General features: G+C 29.9%; 1 protein-coding gene across 5 annotated transcripts in view; it reads left to right on the top strand.

Moving 5' to 3' along the window:
- LOC115880220 (complexin) overlaps positions 1–18,031 on the top strand; it is a 983,791-nt gene that overhangs the window by 587,931 nt on the left and 377,829 nt on the right. The window contains exon 1 of one of the 5 annotated variants that reach the window (XM_030897375.1): positions 5,235–5,362. The exons of the other annotated variants lie outside the window; for them this stretch is intronic. The gene's annotated coding sequence lies outside the window, so the exon portion shown is untranslated. Of the gene's footprint in view, positions 1–5,234; positions 5,363–18,031 lie in introns of those variants that run through there. 5 annotated transcript variants of the gene reach the window in all.

The following is an 18,031-nucleotide window of genomic DNA, read 5'->3' on the forward strand; positions in this document are numbered from 1 at the left end:
TGACAGGAGTGTGAACACAAATTTAATAAAGGTATAATGTGGATAATGTTCTGATTATTACAGTTTTCATGAATGTTTTTGTATGTTGTTATTTTTATTAAAGTATATATTTAATGAGTTTTTGAGTATTTCTTTTTTCCTCAGAGGATTGTGTTCTAATTTTTATATATAAATTTTCATAAATTATATCTACAAAATTTATTACCTTATAACTTTTTGCTAAAGACTTTGTAGTTGATACAGTTTAACAGTATATAAAAGAACTATTTAAATAAGATGTAACTGTACTGAAATAAAAACAAATTAAGAGCATTGGGGTGATCTATCAACTATAACATGAAATGCATCATCCTATTTCCAAGAGTCTTCCATTAATTTCACTTATTAAACAACTATAATTATTCAATAATCTTGATAATTCTAGGAACTCTCAGATATCGTCAAAACATGAAAACAAAAATTCACTTCCTATAGTTCTTACGTCCCTTTAACTGAAATATAAGAACAGGGGAGTTACTATTCTCACTAAGAAAGTTTATAAAATACCTTTAAGTAAAATCTCTTCGGATCTGCGGTAAATACCTTTATTCTTATTAAATCATTTCAATAATCTGTTTTTATTTATGACAACCACCTAATAATAACCTAACTTTAACGTCAACTTGACAATCCTGAAAAATGTTATTGTTAACCAAAGAGTAAATCAACTTCTGAATTCGCTAACGCCAACTTATTTTTTATTAAAAAAAATTACCAATTTTCGTAACTAGGTCGGCCATATTGAGGAACTTTTAAAAGAATTGTACTATAGCTTTGGTTTTTGAGATATTTAAAGATATTTAAATATGCATGCTATAATAAAAAAGGTTGTCAACACCTTGTACATTACTTTTCAGAACTAATTCTTGTGCTGACTTTCAAGCCAGAGAAATAAACTATACTAAAAAAATTGGTTGCTTCCTTAAATGTATACAGGGGTATCAAAAATTGATGGTCTATTTTAAACATTTATTTTACATAAATACTTTTCGTTATTTCAAATACAACACTATATATATTGAATAAGTCGAAGCATATTTAAATGGTCTTTCAAACTATATAAGGGTTTCCTATACCTACCTGGCTCCGATTTTGAATAAAAAGCGATTTTTCAATAAAATTGTAATCAAGGTGGCCGGTGTCGCGATAGCAATTTTCTAATGACACTTAGTAGCTATTTTCAAAATTGACATTAGTTTATGGACCTTATTTAAATTTATAACAGGTTACTTTTATTTTATTTACTTACAATAGAGTTAATAAGGAAGTATTTATTATTTTATCAAGAAAAATGATGAAGTATCTACTGGCGGAAAGAGTGGATATGTTACTTGGTAATTTTATTTTGTGAGGACAATTGCTTGTTGGCCTGAAGGGTTTATGCTCACAGATATCCAAATAGGAATTTTCTTGACAAGCATTCCTTTGAAAAACTATTTTTCCTGTTTCGCAGACGCTGATAGTGTGGTATATGAAAAACCTATTAGGCAGAAACCTGTCGCTGGAAGTGAAGAAAATGAATTTGCCTTAATTGGCTCATTTCTAGAAAATCCAATATATCTACAGGTCATCGTAATATAAATCAAAGAACTACTTCCTTTATTTTTCTTCATAAAATAATAAAAATACTTACTTATCAAACTGTTTGTAGGTAAATTAAATAAAAGTAAATTGTTATAAAATTAAATTAAGTCTATAACCTAATGTCGATTTTAAAAATAGCTACTAACTGTCACTGGCAAATTTCCATGGCGACGCCAACCATCTTGACTGCCATTTTATTGAAAAATGGTTTTTTATTCAAAATCTGAACCAGATAGGTATAGGAAACCGCGTAATATAGTTTGAAAGAGCATTTAAATCTGCTTCGACTTATTTTAAAAAATATAGTGTTGTATTTAAAATAACGAAGTTTTTATGTAAAATAAATATTTAAAATAGACCAGCAATTTTTGATGCCCCTGTATACATTAAAGGAAGCAATAATTTTTTTAATAAAGTTTATTTTTCTGGCTTCAAAATCAGCACAAGAATTAACTTAACTAAAGTAATGTACAGGGTGTTGACAAACTCTTTTATTATAGCATGCATATTTAAATATCTCTAAATATCTCAAAAACGAAAGCATTTAAACACATTAAACGCTTATAAAAAATGCCTTGATTTATGTCCAAAAATCCAAAAATGAAATAAAATGCCGAGTGTTCCATAAGAAAACATATAACTTTGGCACAAATTACCTATCAGATGCGAAAGAACACCGAATTATGCGTTCAGGTTTCTGTGACCTTCAGAAAGAGTTCATAGACCATCCGCATCAATGTATAGTTTGGGTTATTATTTGTTTGGGTGAAAATAATCTGCACCAATATGTTATCGAGGCATACAAAAAGATCCACAGACTTCGAGACATACGAAAAATCAAGTCCCATTTAGCGTGTGTCGCAATTTTCACACCTTAAAAAATTAGTTTTTATAGCTATAGCAACTGCAGCGACTATGAAAAAGCTGTGTGATTTTCATAGAAAATAAGGGCACCTGTAATTCATTTGAGAATGTTATAAATCGCTAAAAGATGTTTCAAATCTCTTGGATTTCTATCTCTTGGATCCCTTCTCACATTGGATAACATATCAGGGGTGACAGTGTCAAAGTCATTAAATATTTTCTGCCTTAACTGCTCCAAGTTTTGAATAGCCGTAAATTTTAGATTTTATGTACCCCCATAAAAAGAAATCATTCACCGAGAAGTCAGGTGAAATTAAACGTCAGTCTAAACAAAACTATCATTTTTGAAAACTTGTCAAAATTTGGACACACGCTAAATGGACTTGATTTTCCTATGTCTCGAAGTCTGTGGACTTTTCTGTATAATCTCACAGTAATTTAATAGATTGCTCGTCATATTATATCAGCTCGTAGGATATTAGGAAAAAAAAAGATATTTATAGTATAAAAAATTAATTTATTTAACAAAATTTAATTAATGATGTGACAAAATAGTTACTTTTCTATTGGTTCTATCGGACTTTTTTCGACTATATAAATTTTTATTTTTTGTAAACTTTAATGCATAAAATATTTTCAATCTAATAAATAATTTAATGATGTAAATAAGAGGAAATTTCTCACATGGGTGGTCAAATTTTATAGTTTTCATTATATCAAACAGCCTCTGAGAAATGTTTTCAACTCAGCCTTTAATTATGTTTGACTTTAGTTGCAAGCCTTTAATTATGTTTGACTACATCATTAAAAAGGGTCTTCAAATACATCAATGTGATATTTGTCTAAAATTTGCAATAGAATCCGAATCTCTGGATAACTTGAAATTATTTACCCATTTAAAAGCCTTTGATCATGAAAGTGGAAAAATTTGTTCATTTTATTTACAGGCTGGAAAAATTATTTATATTAAATTTTGATGAGTTTTGCACTGAAGAAAACATTCAGAGGCTGTTTGATATAATGAAAACTATAGAATTTGACCACCCATGTGAGAAATTTCCTCTTATTTACATCATTAAATGATTTATTAGATTGAAAATATTTGATGTATTAAAGTTTACAAATAAAGATTTATATAGTCGAAAAAAGTCCGATAGAACCAATAGAAAGGTAACTATTTTGTCACATTTTTAATTAAATTTTGTTAAATAAATTAATTTTTTATACTATAATATCTTTTTTTTTCCTTATAAAATAAACACATTTGCATCCCATTTTAAATAAGATATACAAATTAATTAAACGACTGGTGTATTTACACCACTCAATAGGCGTGTCGGGTTTGCCGAGCGGTTTCCGATGCAGTCGCTTTCTTTCGCATCTGTTATAGGTAATTTGTGACTTTGGTATGAATCTTAGTTCTGATACACCCTGTACATTTCAAAATAATTTTAAATTATGCACATTGCCTCTCTATATATACCCATAAAATATTTTGTTTCTACATCTTTCCGTTTTCGTATAATCAACCGAGGCGAATGAGATGCGGCACCCTGTATATCAACGATGTAAAAAAAATTGTATGTGCACTATGTACGCATATGTGAAGTTAAACTTCCTCTTACTTCCGTTTGTCTGTCTGTCCGTCCGAGGACTTCATTCGGGTAGCTGTATCCACGTGCCTAGTTTGGTTCCAATCAACCCATTTAAGAAAAATTCTGATGACTTAGTTCATTTAGAGGCATCGGTTCGAAACGTAGAGGGCGTCGTCCTGTAGCCCGTCCCCAATTATGCCGAAATTGACCCACATTTTTCTTCAATATCAAATCGTTAGTCCCACCCTGATGAAGATGTAAACGAAACGTCGTATCCAACTTGCAGGGTGGGACCGTATGCACCATCGCTCACATAGCCTACCCACCAAATTTGGTCGCGATCGGACGACATCAACTTTTAACGTTTCTTACGTCAAAACTAACTGTCACAGTGACACGAGTCGTACACGGTCAAGTTAGCCTTGGTCCAATCTATCAACATACCAAATTTCATTTAAATCGGACGATTTTTTGATTTGATTCATTGATGATGGGGGTCGTCAAAATATCATGAAAAAATGGGGTTCTTTGAGAGAGCATTAGATAAATGCCTAGAAATTTAAAAACGGTTATAAAGAAACCACTCGATATAGATTATGATATTATGGTATTTTTGAAATGGATCATTTTATGGTAAATCCACCAAGCAAAAAATATAAATCATTCTATTTAAAAAATAAAATTTTAGTGTAGAGATATATTAAATCACCCTGTATATTTATGAAAGTATTTGTAAAATGTGTCTTATTATTGCCGGTTGATGTTTTGTAAAAAGATTTAAGTGAAAATCTCAAATATACCGCTTGATATATGACTTTTTTGAACAGAAAAACCGGCTCTTGATCTTAAAAATGTATATTTTTTATTAACACCCTGTGTAATAATATAAAATGAAGTATTGAACTCATATAATAAATATATCATTCTTTTTCCAATTAATATGTAGCGTAATAATACCAAAAAATAAATATCAATACATATTATTACTTATTTCTGTTATATAATGCTTTTGTGTCGCTGTACAGTGAGAGATCTTTGGTAAAGTTGGCGTTGACATACCTTTGGCCGTGGTAACCTAGCAACGAACAATAAAGTTTGACAAAAAAGGTTAATCTTTTTCTCCGTTTCAAAAACAGATAAGTTGTTCGTGGATAGAACATTTGCTTGTATTTTTCTTGTATTTCGAGTAATATTTTAGTGGATAGTGTAGTGAAAATAGTGAAAACATGGTTTAATTATTTTCTTTTTGGCTGGTTATGTCTTAGTTCCTGTTAAACAAGGTAGGATGTTTTGACTACATGTATTTAATACGTAACAGTTGATAAGCAATTTTCATTTACGGTTTTGTATATTCCACAATAATTTAACAATCATTATTCGTACTTGGTAATTTAGAAAGAATCGTAATGAAAAATATATCTTTAGAATTTCAGATCATAGGTACATTTAAGAGATATTTTTTGGGAATAAAAATAATTCTAAGTTAGGTTTATATTAAAATATTTTTGATGTATGAGTTTTACTTTATATAATAAAGCTTTGAGTGGTTAAATATGGGATTTATATTTGCACTATTTTTTTACACAAATAAACACATGTACAGGGTCAGTCAACGATAGAGCAATGCTCTTTTTTCTCTGAAATATAATTTTTTAAAGAATTAGGGGAAAATATTAAATCCAATAGTTTCAAGAAATATTCAAGCAAACAATGTAATTTTTTTATAAGTATATAGGGTGCTCTAAAAAAATGTAACGGATAATATGTACTTTTTGAATCAATAACATATTTTTTAAATTTATTTTTAGATTCTGCATAAAATTATATATCTTTTGTTAAGAATATTATATACCTACCTATCCAAAAATTAGTAGTTTAACTATAAATATACAGGATGAAAATAAGTAAGCGCGAAAAAAATCAGGAAATATTTTATTTTTAAAAACTGAGTTTTTCATATAAGCTTTTTTGGTGTGGTTTTTTCCTACCGCGTTATTTTATTATATAGGGTGTTCCAAAATCGCACTATTATGACCATTTTTCAAAAACGGTTTACCCTAGAAATTCAAAATTAAAAAAAAAAGTTTATAAGAAAGTAGAATACTCATTTAAGTATGTCATATACAGGATGTTCATTATGTTTAAGCAGCTACTCCACTTGCACTATTTTACTATAGTCTTATTATACCCAATTAACAACATTTTTCCATAATGTTCTATGTATTTTAACAATGTCAATGTGTATTTCGGTTTTAAAGCGGTTGTTTCTTGTGTAAACCTGTTTATTCTTGTTTATTAGCTTACTTTGCATGGTTCTTAGCTGATTTACCATCCTCCTCCTCTACTCTTCTCCCTCTACTAATAGTAAAAACAATATTTTTAATATCATTATTATCGATTTTCTTAAATTTGGAGTGTTTTGATGTTACTAATCAAATCAAGTTTTTTGATTGAATACATTATCAGGGCATATACAGAATGTTCAAGTAGCTACTCCACCTGCTATCGAACCAAACACCAGCTTTGCCCCACCAAAAAATCCTTTTGGTATAATCGAAAAAAGCAGCACCAGGTTAGCTTGGAAATCATAACTTACGACATTCGCCATATAATTTTACATATAAAACGCCAGCGATTTTCATTTCCAAGCCAACTCTGACGCTGTTTTTTTCTCCATTGTATTTTACCGTACGCTCGAAAAAATACGGCGTCATAGACGGTTGAGAGATGACAGTCAAAGATAATTTTTTAAATGTAATTTTTTTCTAGACTTTTAAATTATTATACCATTTAAAAATAATGTTTACTCGATAAAAAAATTAGTTACAACCGTTTTAAGGCCCACTAGCCATGTTAAGCCCCCCAAGTGCCATGTGCCATTAAAAATACAGAAGAACATCGGTCAAGTAATGACGTATAGGGATTGACCGCGCCAAAATTATCATCGATTATCATTCCCCAGCCGTCTTTGACGCTGTTTTTTTTTGTTATCGTATGCTTATGATACTTAATTCGTAATATTTGTGAAGTATCTTATTTGTATCGAAATGCATTAATAGATAAAATATAGGGTGATTCACGGCGATGATGGTACGTTAGACGTTTATGGAGAACCGGTGTCATAATTTTTTTGAAAATATGGATTTTTTACATAAAGGCACTTGCTCAATCTTTGTAAAATATTTTTAGCATTTCAGTGTTGCCGCATCATTCAAAAAATGGTAGCATATTTCTTATTTTAAATGGAACACCCAGTATAGTATTACATTTTTGGAAACTATACTTGAAATTTAGTTTATAAGTTAACGAAAGTCGATATATTCGATCTGTGTGTTTGTTATAAAATTACTCAAATATTTGTAATAAATATTTTAAATTCAACCCTATGAATATTACTCAAAAAATCAAGACTAATAAAATTGCTTTACAACGATATATCATGTTCCTATATCTAAACCTTCCGGTTTCTTAAGAAGAGCTATTTAAAAATTAATAATTTTATTATTATACCGTATGATCTAAAAAAACAGAGTCCAGTTGGCTTGGAAATGACGATAGATAACATTTCCCATATAATTTTACATATAAAATGACAGCGATCTTCATTTCATAACCATCGCTGACGCCGTTTTTATTCGATCATACGGTAGTTTCATTTCAAGAATTTCGTTACCATGACAATTTTAGACATTTAGCACGTAAACTCTAATTGATACTTATAAAGTTTGAACATTTGTCATGGTAACGATTTCCTCTAAACGAAACAATTATTATAAATAGAATTGTTATCTTTTAAATGGCTTTATACTGAAGAAACCAGAAGGTTTAGGTATAGGAATATTATATATCGTTGAAAATCAATTTCATTTGGGTTTTGATTTTTTAAAAAATATTCACGGGTTGAATTTAAAATAACAAAGATTTGAGTAATTTTATAATAAACGGAAATAATTATTTTTTCTGACCTGATATCCAATGAGCTGATTTAGATAGATTGAATATGCCGACTTTCCTATAAACCAAATTTCAGCTTTCAATATGCCGAATTTATAATTAACTAATGCTTATTCAAGATCATGTTTTTGCCAATTTTAAACATTTTGTATTTTTTATCTGGAAAACTATCAGAAATAGGTATATGTTATAAAAATATACAAATTATGGGATATCAAAGTAGTTTTCAACAATGTAATAATATACCGGGTGTTCCATTTAAAAAACAAAGATGTTACCACTTTTTGTATGAAGCGACAACACTGTAATGCTTAAAATAAATAAGATAGATGGAGCACTCTGTATAATCTAATGAAAACCAATATAAAATTTATTATTTTACATTCAAAAATTTCATAAATTATTTATAATTTTTTGTGAGATTGTATGATGAGTTATAACTCGTTATAACTCAAGAAAGGGGAACACACAATAGATCTGTAAAGTCGCGGTGATTAACTCCTCTCCTAAACATTCTACATCCTAATTTTTTGAATGTAAGAAGAACTTTCTTAAACTTATGTTCCCTCAAGGTTTTTATGACTTTTCTCTCTCCAGCAACAAAAATTAAAAACTCTGTTAATATTCGATCGAAACCCGAGAACAATACGAACATTCCAAATTTCCCGTTGAATTTCGAGGGGATTATCTTGTTTTTAGGCCTTTTAATGACGATCATTTCTTGCGGAAATTGGATTTATCCTTGATTAATGACTACGTCGGACTCTGCTTAGACGGTCTTTTTGCCGCCCGTCGAAAACAGAAAAAAAATATTCTCTCAGCAATTTACTTACGTCATCAAGAGCTACTTACTCTAATAAATCGTCCATTTAAAGGATCCATTATTTATTTTGACTGAAAAGCGAAACAGAAAACGGATTTAGTCGGAGCTAAATCCACTCCAAGCCAGATAAATTACTAATATCATTTCTTTTGTCTTGTCTGGATAAGATTGAGTTGAACTAAAAAAAATTGTACCTAGAGTAAGTCAGGAAGTTTAATATCCAAGATATTAAAATTATTATATTAAAAATTGTATTGTTTGACTATTGTTCTGATTTTTGTCTTGTAAATATGTCTCTGAGAAAGTTTATTTCATTTTCTGGTACTGTAAAAATTACGTTTTTCTTTTAATAAAATAGTAAAGAATAGTTCTGTTGACAATATGGCATTTAGCCCGGTATTAAACTATAAAATATCTTTGTCAAAGATCGTGTATACAGGGAGTTTCAAAAAACATATACCATCTTTCGTGGGAGATTCCTCACGTAAAAATAAGATTTATTTTTCATATCAACATAGGTCCGATTCTGCTTTGTTTCGTAGCTACAGGGTGTTAAAGTCTTAATAATCTTTCGGTTTATTATAATTTTCTTCCAAGAACTTTTAGTGATTCGAATGAAATTTTGAGGGTAAAAGTTACTATAAGAGCTACGTATTTAAATACTAAAAAAGTGTCGATAAATTAATCAGGGAGATGCATATGGGTTATCACTGGAATATTTTTCAAAGAAAATACATGTGCGCCACTGACTTTTCTCCTTTGATATCAAAATTGTGTAGTCCGTTTAATTCCAATTAAAAGTTATCTCTGATATTTTGTCGAATTCGGCTTCCTTGAATTAACAATTAATAAAACTAATAAAAATAAAAATAATAAATTATATATTTTACCTAATTAATTATTAAATATTATTACTATTAGTTATTATTACTATTAGTTCAACCGACAGCAATTTCGAATAAAAAAATAATGGTATTTAAGATAATTACAAACAACCTAATTTTAAAAAGTTTTAACATCCTGTAATTCTAAAACTATGCATTTTCATACCCATGTTTATAAGAATTTCTGTTCATTTTTTTTAACTTTCGGAAGTTAATGAGATTGAAATGTTTTAAAGGTTGCTAATAGAGTTGGATCAAGAAATTTTGCCAATATCGAAAAACGCAAATATCTCGGACACGGTAAGTAGCTAAACGACCATAGTGAAGCCTCTACGGATAGAGTTAGTAGAGCTTTATAATCGCCCCATTAAAAAAAAATCATCGAAAATTCCACACCTGTAATTTTTAACCAATCAAAACGTGTTTTTTTGACAAATCACCATGGCAACGGATAAATTTTAGTGAAAATTTCACACCTCTACTTTTCAACCAATAACATGCTTTAATGTTGACTAGTTACCATGGCAACTGAAAAAATTTCCGGAAATTTTTTCGAGGCGCCACGAAACTTTAGTGGAAATATTTTGACAGTTGAAAAGGTAAACATAAGATCTACAATCATAATGTGAATGAACTACAATGTCTATATATTGAAATATTACCCATTTGAGTTTTAGCATTTGATGTAACTAAGGTTGGTAATATTTTTTATTTAAGGAAATATGTTAGATATACCTACATATGAATTTCTTCGAAATTGCCATGTTCTAAAAAATATAGTTCTGCCGCCTTTATTTAACTAAAGCTGGTATTTTTCTATTTAACGAAATATGATGGATATATCTATATGATTTTTTTAGAATTTATTTCATGTTGAATTATCTTCAATGCCAAATCTTTAATGATATCGACTAATATAGCAAAATAATAACGAAACACATTTAGTAATTATAGGTTTTATTAATATTAAAAACACAATTATTGTAAATGTTTGTAGGCTGGCTTGAATTGGTGGTTTGAATCTGGGTATTTTCTGTTTTATTTTGCATTGTGCTCTGATCATGATTGAACTGGCTAGTACTTGATGAAATGCTCCTCATGGATTCAATCATCTGTTGATGATGTTCAGCGTCCAACTGTAAGTAAGGTTTGATCGACTGACTATTACTATGTCCAGTAATTTTAATGAGCTGTTGTTCACCAACTCCTTTCTTGGCCAAATTCGAAACAGCTGTTGCTCTTGCAGAATGATTGGTTATTTTAACTTTTTTAGTGTCAATTCCTATATCTGAAGCTGCTGATTTAAACCATGAAGATACAATGTTCTTACCAACTGGGCTATTCTTGTACCATCCTTTCGAATTGGGTTGATTCCAGTATGGGTTTGGTGTTAAGAATAGTCTGTCGGTTTGAATAAGATTTCCCCTTTTTTCCATCAACTTTCTAAACAAGCGAACCGGACACATTTGTGGATTTTCGAAATTTCTAATCAACCATTTACTATCCGACAGTTTTTTAGAACCACCTTGTGTGGTTTTAGAGAAAATTGGATTATATTCTATCCGACCTTTTGGGTTTCCGAAATTATCAGTTTCTTCTTTGAAGTATTGGATACAAGCAGAATGTCCTTCCCCTCCTCTCCATGCCAGCTCATGTGAAACTATGTGAAAAAATTTACGCTGCAACCCATCTGGAGTATTTTCATCCCACATTTCAATAATTTTTTTGTATTCGTCACTGGTTAAGGCTGAAGCACTCACTTTTCTTTTTGCTGAATCTCTCTGTAGTATTTTGCGCTTAGCATCGCGTGCAGCTCTGGCGGTCACAAATTCCACATCAGAAAACGGATTAAATTTTATTTTATATTTTTCGTAATAAATTTCTTGCAACTGCTTAGCAGTAGAGTTCCACATCACTTTGACCACACTTTCCTTATAATCTTCAAAATTTTTCTTTTTCATATTAAATGCGTAGTCCTCCAGTATAGTAGCCAGCTGTACTACACTCATACACTCATGAATATTATACGACTTTTCATCACAAAATTCAACAAACTGTTTCCATACACTTGATTTTGATTTTCGGGTGTTATCTGGTTTTATATTTTCAATTTCTTCTTTAATGACTTGTTGGTTTACTTTTCCAAATCGCGACATTTCGCTATACACTTCTTACTCTACGTACAGACGTTTTAAAACTAGTAATAGCTTAATGACAGAATCGCAAACAAAAATGACAAACACATAATATGTCAAAAACATCAATACCTTGGCCAACTTAACAAATTGAAATTATTTTAAAATGTCATGTTGGATTAATATATTTTTTTTCAAATTTAGGTGTGAAATTTTCTTACCGAATACCACGCAAGCTTAAATTATTCCTGGAAATTTTCTTTCGGGCACGAATATTTTAGGAAAATTATCCCTCGTCTTCGACTCTAAGCTCTTGTGATATTATAAGTGAAAATGTTTTCCTTGTGGGCACCCAACAGCGAATTATACTGGAAATTTTTGACGTCTATAATGACAGAATATCTTTTTGAGAGTCTGGTTTTTATTTGTTTACATGATAATTTTGATACATTTCAATTACAAAACTGAGATGAAAATTTGTAAACTGCTTCCATACGCTTGACTTCGATTTCCTAGTATTCGCGGGTGTCAACTGCTTAATCTCCTGGCGAATATTTTCTTTGCATTCATGACCGAAACGAAACATTTTTTTTAAGCCGTGCCGCTTGACAGCTTCAAAACCTTTTCAAAACGGAAATCGTTTTTAGGTTTGGGTGTCACTTAGTTAACATAGTAACTAACTAATCAATTCGACCAAAAATCGAAAAATACTTTTTAATTATTTGATTTTCAAATACAATTTGGTGTAAAATTTTGTTACCGAATACCACACGAGGTCAAATTGAATCCGGAAATTTTTTCTCGCTCATGAATATTTTTAGAAAATTATCGGAAATAATTTGACCTCTAGTGGTATTACTACTATATCACTAAATCAAAATCTTCTTTTTAAATATAAAGAATGAAATAAGAGATGGAACTGCTAAGATATACGTCCGTTATTACTTAATGCTCGATATCGATCCGTATCCTGGCACGTTCATTCTATTTTAGAGGCTCGTTTAGTGCAAGAAAATGTGCATAAATCTCATAAATGTGGCGGCCGCTTTACAATTCCTGGCGAATAAATTTCCCGAATGGTCGAAAGGTTGCGCCGCCGCTTGTACAGCTTATTAAGATGGCTCGGATTTGAAAATCCCGCCCGGCGAAATTTACACGCGCCGCCTACATAAATATTCCTTAACTTAAATCAGATATTTCAGCGGGATTTCGGGAGGATATTCCTAAGCGTTATGAATAAAATACGAGTTAATATAAAAATCAATGACGGGTATTTCAAGTTTCTTGAAAAGAAATTTCTATTCAATATATCGGGGTTACAACGTTTTCCATCTTCCGGTTCCTAATCTCAACCTCTCTCTGTCTCTAACTAGTTTGTTGAATTCTGATCATCCATTCCGGAGTTATTAACATTAAATAAAAACAAATCTAACTTTCTCCTACCACTTTATTTTACCAGATAGGAGAAAATGGTTCTAACAAAGATTTCTCATTTACTAATTGATTGTGAAGCATTTAGAGTATCCCTTATCTAGTCAAAATTTCGTAAAAAAATACATTTTCTTATTTGCTATAGAAGTTGCGGCCTCTAGCGGCCGTTCTACAAACTTGAATGATTTCCAGAAATTTCTCATAGTCTCTTTAGTTATAAATTCTTTTTCCGCAGGCCCTACGGCTAATACTTTCCGAGATACAGCTGAGAGCTATTCTTAGTGGGACACCCTGTAGAAAACTTGTTTGTCAATACCTTGTATTCAGCTCTTGCGTGGTCTACCTCTTTTTCTTCTACCTTGGGAGTTTTAATTTAATATTTTCTTTAGGATTCGATGTTCTTCCATTCTTTAGCTTGGTATGCCAATAGCATATTAGTTGTTGGGCTCCAATTTAGTGTACTATATCGTATTTTATTTTCATTTAGCGTCTTATGGTTTCATTTGGTATTTTATCTTTCCTAGATACTGCTCTTCTTCAAAAGTCCATCTACGTGGCTTTTAGCGTTTTTTCAGTTTTCTCTTTCAAGAGCCATATTTGTGAGCTGTATGTAATTACCTATGCTTTTTACGATGAAGTAATAAATACTTTTTGCTTTTTTACCTTGCATGTTTCTGTCTAATAATGCCTCATCTAGTGTTTCGTTTTTGGATATTTATATATTGCAATGTCCGATGATTTGTCCCGTTGTTGTCCAACTAGTCTTGTTGTCCATCAATGCATTCGTCTTCTAATACCTAATAATTTTTTCTAATCTCCTTTTTTCATACTGCTCGATAAGTTTTCTGGCCATGTATTACAAGACATCTATATCTTGAGCTACAACAGCCTAATCATCTGCGAAGGATAAGGTGTACAGAGTGCAGTAGTTTTCTAAAGAAAATAGACGAAAACTGATATCGGTGTCTGGAGCTCAAACATGATGGTAAAAACCGCACATCGATATCTGTTACCGTTTCAGAGTTGTGAAATGGCTGAAACTATCTTCCTACGGAAAATTTTGTATTTTTATGAAAACGTTTTCAAAGCACCTTTTTACGTATAATTTAATGGTTTAAGTATAATTTTTCTAAAATTAATTATTAAAGAGTTGTCAAGAGAAAAATTGATTTTTTATTCGGGACACCCTGTATATTTTTAATTAACTGAAAAGAACGTAAAATTACCTTTCCAAAAATATAGCACACTTGTTTTAGTCCCTTTCGATATACAGAATTTTTAAAAGTTTGTCACTTTTAACTAGTAGGTTTTAAGTAGAATTTTATTTTTTTGCTAGTGCAGTTATTGAGACTATAAAACATTCTGGGTACGAGGTTTGTGTGATGTAATCCTGTTTCAGGTAGTAAAAAATAAGTGAAAAAGAGTTCGAACTAGGTGTCGCGTCGTGTTGTGTTGTGACAATATCAAATGTTAATAAAATTGCCGAAAAAATGATAACGCGTAAAGGAGAGCGTAATTAGGGCGTTGTTAGGTGCACTGAAATGCAAAATAGTCGTTTTTTACAAGGTATTCACCATTTTCCATTAATAAGTTGCTTGTACTACGCGGAAAATCAACAATTAATTATTTTTTTATTATTTGTGTTGTGATTCTTCGACCACACATAGTCTTCAATACCTAACATCATTGTTTCATTTCTTTGCGCATGTTTTTTTTTTATTTCATATTAACTTTAACTTCCTCTTTATTTCGTGTTTTGCTATAATTAAGAAAACTTAAACACTAAAAACTTTATTTAATTTCGCCACAAAATATTAAACTATATTAGACCTAAAACTAGATATTTAATATAACTCGTTTTGGATTAGACAGGTTTAGATTAGATTAATTAATTAGTTTAATTGAAATAATTAGTTTGGCCAACATTAGGACAAATTAACTTAATTTGAAATGAGGCTTAGCTGCTGACTTTTACAGACTTGCGACTTAGCGGAAATAGTATAAATGGAATAATTTCATATATACAGAAAAAATATTATAAATTAATGATTTAATTTTCTAATTAAATGCCGTTTAATTCGATAGTACCACTAAATTCATTTTAAATTAATAAAACCCATTTGCTAGACGTATTGGTTTAAAAAAATACTTACACTAGGTGTTCAATAAAAATATTTCCAAAAAAAATAATTTTCTCAGTAAAAATTGATTTTTGATACAGAAAATGCTTAATGAAACAAATAGATTAAACAAAATTATGTTTATAATAAAAAAATAAAGAATGTTCTGTTTGAAATAGTGAGAAAAAATTCAAGTTTCAAAGTTTTGAAAACATTTAATTTTGACTAATTCTGTATAGACCAAACATTGCATATTTTGGTAAACTTGTTTTAAACAAGACACTATACGGCCTTTCATATTAAAAAGTATTGGCATTTTTTTACATTTTGTGTTTTAATGAGATATACGTTAAAATATTTTCAAAGTCACTGGTTTGGGACTCGAAAGTTATTTGTCCTGACTATGCCGATAGTGGCGCCAACAAAAGCAACATCAAAACTAGCGATGGGAACTATCGAATGAATTAGACTATCGAATGGTTAATGAATGAATGATTTCAACTATCGAATGGTTTTATTCGAATAAAATCATTCATTCATTTGTATACTAAAGCATATGTGACAACCTCGCCGTGCGACTAAATGGTTATCTTTGAGCCACGACTATCGAATGCTTTTGATAAATGAAATTTAGTATTCGTTTGATTTTTGTATGCGTCAGTGCATTATTAGTTCTCCCAAATTTTTATAACTTCGCCGTATAAATACTGTGCTATTTTTGCGTTTATTAAAATAGTTAAAATACTAAAATAGTAGTTATTTTTTAATTTTATTTATTGACGATTGTGCATGTGCAGGTGGTCAAAAATTTTCCGAAATTTGTGTGGTTTTCCGTAGTCCGATCTTTCAATTATTTAATTTTATATGGTATATGGTCTATTTTTAATGGGAAATTTTGAGAAGTAGCAATTTTAAGAGAGATGAGATGAACTTACAATTAATTTTAAAAATACATATTTGTATTTTAGATGTTTTAATAATATGAATTAGTTGAACTTAATAATCATATTTAAGTAATGTGGTTAAGTAAATGCGGTTATCGAACTCAAACTATGGGGTGAGAAAATTAAAATGAAAGTTTTACACGTGCCAATTTAAAAAAAAGTTAACGATGTTTGTATTTTGTTTATGCTAATTCTCTTACATGTAGTTTTTTGCGAAGAAATATTTCATTTATTTTTTAAAGTAAATGCCAGTAAAAGTAAATATAATTTTTAAATAGTAATATAAAGCACCTAATATAAATAATTTTGATTTCTAATTTTTTATTTATATTTTCGTTCCATTACACTGCATGCTTAGAAAATTAATAAATGTTTATATTTCATGATTTTAAAATTTGTTGTTAATATAACAAATTAGTTCTGTAATTATTATTATTTAATAAACCAACGTTGCCACAAAAATTTAGAGACTATATTACTTTTAAATAGGATCTAATATAAATAATTTTGACATCTAATTTGTTGTTTATATTTTGCTACTACTTAAAAAAATATTTATATTAAATCATTTTAAATTTTGTTGTTAATACGTATAACAAATTATTATTGTTATTATTATTTATTAAACCAGTCTTTGCTTAAAAACATTAAAAATCATTTTCTTACATCCAAAATAACAAGTATTATTGCAGTGTAACAACAGAATATTAATAAAAAAAATGCAGAATATATAGACATACTATCCCTAACTAACTAAAGCTAAACAATAATATTCTTTGCTAATATCAACTAATACCAAAATATGGCAACAGCGCCCTTCATAATGTATTTTCTGTGTAAATACTAACACCTCAATAAAAAAAAATAATGTGTCCTTATCTATATCTGACTCCGCAAAAAATCAAAGATGCCGGCTTCTTTCATAGCATTGCCACCGACCGCTCGCTGTCGGGTTTCTCGGAAAGAAACCTACGTCGCCGGGCAACAACTAAAATTCAGTTAATATTTTATTATAATCGATCCTGACGAATAAATGAATTTCATAAATGAATGAATTTTATAAATGAATGGTTTTGCTGCCGAATTACTAGAATACAATATTTCAAGGCAGATGACGCATCTATTCGATAATTTTTATTCGAATAGTTTTCAACGAATGTTTTTTACTAACTATCGAATTATTCGAATGAATTGCAACTATCGAATGTTTCGATAGTATTCATTCGATAGTTCCCACTACTAATCAAAACTAAGAGCCCTAAACTATTCCAACTGACTTGCAAAATACTGTACGAAAAGAATTCTAATATAAATTATTTCATACAGGGGGTTTCAAAAAACATGTGCCATCTCTCGTGGGGAGACTCCTCACGTAAAAATAAGATTTATTTTTCCTATCAACGTAGGTCCGATGCTTCTTTGTTTCGTAGCTATGAGGTGTTAAAGTCTTAATATTTTTTCGATTTATTACAATTTTCTTCCAAGTACTTTTAGCGTTTCGAATGTAATTTTGAGGGTAAAAGTTACTATAAATGCGACATATTTTAAAGTCAAAAAAATGTCGACATATTAACCAGGGACGTCCATATGGGTTATCACTGGAATATGTTTCTAAAGGTAAGTGTCCATTTGAGTGTATTACTCACGCGAGAAACTCT

The sequence above is a fragment of the Sitophilus oryzae genome, unplaced genomic scaffold (genome assembly GCF_002938485.1).
Source record: "Sitophilus oryzae breed Bouriz unplaced genomic scaffold, Soryzae_2.0 scaffold_1620_pilon_pilon, whole genome shotgun sequence".
In the NCBI taxonomy this organism is placed as follows: domain Eukaryota; kingdom Metazoa; phylum Arthropoda; class Insecta; order Coleoptera; family Curculionidae; genus Sitophilus; species Sitophilus oryzae.